The sequence below is a fragment of the Octopus bimaculoides genome, chromosome 6 (genome assembly GCF_001194135.2).
Source record: "Octopus bimaculoides isolate UCB-OBI-ISO-001 chromosome 6, ASM119413v2, whole genome shotgun sequence".
Classification (NCBI taxonomy): domain Eukaryota; kingdom Metazoa; phylum Mollusca; class Cephalopoda; order Octopoda; family Octopodidae; genus Octopus; species Octopus bimaculoides.
Window position 1 is genome coordinate 111756821 of NC_068986.1, and position 4447 is coordinate 111761267.

Below are 4447 nucleotides of genomic sequence, written 5' to 3' on the forward strand. Positions count from 1 at the left end.
TCAATAAATTGTCGTCTAAATTACGCAAAATTGAAGATAACACTGACATCTCATTTTAAAAGATATATTTACCAAAACTGCAGAAAAAATATTTTGAAATACTACAGAATAAATTAATTCAGTAATATCGCTATTCGCTTCAACCACGGCCTCCAGACGACTTCGGAATCTCCTGAAACGCTTCTGGAAATCTCCTAGTTTAAGTTGGTGAATGCTGTCATAGTCCTTGCCTTCAGGTTGCCTTTGGGTTGCAAGGACATTTTTTTGGTCACTTGTGCAACTGCACCCCATCTACTATGATAATACTGTTGTGCCTTTCTCTGTCACAGCATACGAATTAGAAAGGAAGGGGTGATAGCAAACTTGGTAGCGGGATGATAGATGATCTACGGTGAAAAAAAATCCAACAGTCTCTCAATTCCGTGTGAGTGTGTGTGTGTGTGGGGGGGGGTGCAATGGAAGTTGGATAGTAAACATTCAATGCTGAAAGAAAAGTCAAACAGCGTTTCAACTCACATATTTCAAGCTAAATTTGACCATTCTGTATATCCCTTTTTTCAAGATAACCTTGATGTATTGGTAAAGGGTAAACGGCGTTGGAGAGAATAAATATTAATGTTGCTGTTGAGAAAAAAGGAGCTGACATTTATGACTTGATGCTATCCGAATATTGGAGAAGGGGTGCACGCTTACTAAGGATTAGCGCTGAGTTTGAAAATAACAACATCATGTCTGCTGCTGGAAGGTTTGTGAACACTGTGACGTCTGTTGAACATGACATGGGGAGCTGCAACAGAGTCTGCGAGGTCGTAACCAGCAGGACGGAACATAGTGAGCGTTCTAACTGCGTCCATAAAACGGAATTCATCTCAAATCAGGCTGTAATATGAAGTTGCTGGAGACGGTGGACAATCCGGGACAATGGGGGTTGCTGTTGGAATGCCATGTGTGTGCTACTAAGTATTAGCTCTTTGTTATACTACCTAAAAGAGTCACAAATGGTCGTCAAAAAATGTGGCTTCCTGATTCCCTGTAGGACACGGTTGAGTAAAACACCACCACTCTGCTTGCAGCACCAATAGCGAACTGGTGGTGAAAACCAAAGAGGTGTTCGAAGATCTTGACAGGGATACAATGACGAATGTCCCAAGGCTGTAGTGGAAGCTGAAGTTGGTTAGTTTATGTAAACTGTTGTCTCCCAACCATAATCAAGTTGATATTTTTTGCTTCTAAAACAATATTTTATGTTGGGATGAAATTTTGCTTTCTTCTTGTCGTTTTATGCGAAATATCAAATTTAATCCGCACACTCTATACAGAATTACAAGCGCGCACACACACACACAAACATAGATACATACATAATCCCAAATATATATATATATATATATATATATATAAGAATTGTGTTAATGTAGTGATGGTGATTAATAGTATCATTGATGTGAAAGGGGAAAATAAGTCAGTGAAACTATTTGCATACTAAATATAGTTATAGCTGGGAGGGGTTTCATATACGTAATGTGGGGAGCTGAAAAACATATATCACCTGAGCATACGTAAAATATTTGTTGAAAAATACTCCAGTTATGATGTTAGATCTATATAAAATTAGAGAAGCATGTACGTTTTTCAAATATTCCTTGTTCATGTTCAACATAGTCGAATTATGAATCCAGGGAAATTGGAACCCTATTTGTAATATCAGAACAACCTCCATGTAATGAAGCATATTTGGTTTGAAAGCACATTTATGTAATGCGGCAATATTGACGTTGATAAAACAGATGGGTCATCGATCTACGAAGACTGATAATTAATGAGCAATACCATTCAATTGATGGTAGTTAGGACCAGCGATGTTGACATGCAAAAACAGGAGGCGTGTGATTTGAGGCTTCTAACATTTGCAGGTCTTATTGGGTTAGTGCTAGCTACATAATAAAGGAATCACCGAAAAGAGATTAATAGAATCATAATTCTTGTAGATGAAGTCTGACATGAAACAAAACTGAAAATTTGTAGCCTAATATATAAAGTATTCAGCATATTTTCCTCGATTTTGGTTACATTAGTAATTAATCACTATTAATTAATTATTCGTTTTAATTTCACCCAATTATTCTTATTATCGATTTCAAAATTGCATTGATCATGAAGGGAGACATTTCAAAGAGTGTGATTAATTAAAAAAAAACAAGTCAGATCTCACTTAACTAAAACTATGATGTCATTGCTCTTTTAACATTTCGACTGTATTAACATGACTATTTTAATTATAAAGATTGAGGTTAACTTTTATTTTGCGGATGGTTATAAATGTTTACCAAAATCGCATAAATTTCTCTGAAATTCGTGTATTTATCGAGCCAATAAGCAAAGCCTTTTTATAGTGAACCACTTGTATGAAATAGCAATGACTTTTCCCTCATATCTCAAGTGGCATTTTGAAAATAGGACATGAACGCATTGAACAATTTAGTCTTAAATATACATTAGGGAGGAATAGGGAAGCAGTCGCATCTTTAATCATTTTTCTCCTCAGTTAGAGATGGCATGGCAAGAAGCAACGACACAAAATTTATTCATTATTTTAGTCTTATATGTAGTTTCCTTTTCTCATGGCTTTGGTCATAGTTTTGGTCATTGTATAAGGATGAACTGTCATCTTCACTCAACGAATGATGCAATATGAAAACTGCATTTAATACTAGCTGTCTGATCAAAATGCAGTGAGTTGCATTTGAAGAACTGCCAGAATCTCAGACGAAATGCCCTACGATAATGGACAATTTAGTTTTCAGTTTTAATTCCACTGAAATCGATTTTGTAATTGATTCTTCCAGATTTGAGAAAATAACTATTAATCAACTACCAGAGTCGATTAATCAGCTGTTTCCTGACCCAAAAGTTTTATGGTTGTCTTTACGTAACCAATGTATTAGAGAATTATCTAACAAGACAGATAAGGAAATTGTACCTGCACTCCTATAATGCTAGAGACATCGACGAAGACTTCCTCAAACCGTATTTCTGGCACTTTAGACAGTAGCGTCACATAGATAATTACTAGTGAAAATACGTCTGGAAATTTAATTGGATGGGTACAATCAGGCATAATTGGCCACAGCGTTTCTGGTACTGAATAAGCATAAAATCGACAATAATATAGAAGTGTTAAAAGATTGTTAGAATTCCTTGCTGAGAATCTTCTTTTATTGCACATCCTGGATTCTTTGAAAATAGTAGGGAGGTTTCGCTCCGAATTTTAGCCTTTGAATTTTCAGTACACAACTGTATATCACGCGTGAGGCACAATAAAAATCTTGATGAAAGGAAGGGGTCCCTTTTCAAAAAATATTTTTTAACAGGTATGATATGATGTAACAACAATATCATAAATATGATTGATATCATAAGAACTCCAACTTATTTCCAGATGTCTAGAGTTACGTGTTTGGGACATGAACTTTATGGTAGATTGTAGAAAACAAACCTTCGATCGAAATATCGTGGGATTACACCTAGAAAGTTATCCTTCAAGACACAAGTCCAAGCAAGGTTGCTTATGGAAGACCTGTGGTTGCCCATGCATACTGGCCTCCCTTCTCCTTGCCACTGATGTTATCCAAGGGAAAGGGGCCGATACAGCTCGACACCAGTGACGCTGCAACGCATTTCTACAGCTGAGTGAACTGGAGCAACGTAAAATAAAGTGCCTTGCTCAATAGCACAACGCACAGCCTGTATCAGGAATCGAACTCACTACCTTGTGATTGGCAGTCTGACTCTCTTACCTCTGAGCCATGCACCTTCATGATTGTTGTGGAGGCACTGGGTTTAGTGGGTAGGGTGTTGGACTCGTGTTCGTAGGGATGTGGTTTCGATTCCTGGACCGGACAATGTGTTGTGTTCTTGAGCATAACAAATAATTTCACGTTACTCCAGCCCACTCAGGTGACAAAAAAGAGTAATCCTGCTACGAACCAGCGTCCCGTGAAGGTGGGGGAATTTATAGGCCATGAAAGCGGGAGATCGCGGCTGATGAGTTGGCATTACTCGAGAAAGTAACTGGAACTCTACGGTAGAATGCGCTTTAAGGGTGATTTGGCAACAATTTGTAGAAAGAATAGCAAGGTTACAAAGATCCCTTGTTGACAGAAGAAGAAGAAGAAGGAGAAGGAGAAGGAGAAGAAGGAGAAGAAGGAGAAGGAGAAGAAGGAGAAGGAGAAGGAGAAGGAGAAGGAGAAGAAGGAGAAGGAGAAGAAGGAGAAGGAATAGAAGGAAAAGGAATAGAAGGAATAGAAGAAGAAAAGAGAAGTATATCTGTAAGCAGGAGTGGCTGTGTTGTAAGAAGCTTGCTTACCAAACGCATAGTTCCGAGTCCAGCCCCACTGCGTGGCACCTTGGGCAAGTGTCTTCTACTATAGCCACAGGCCGACGAAAG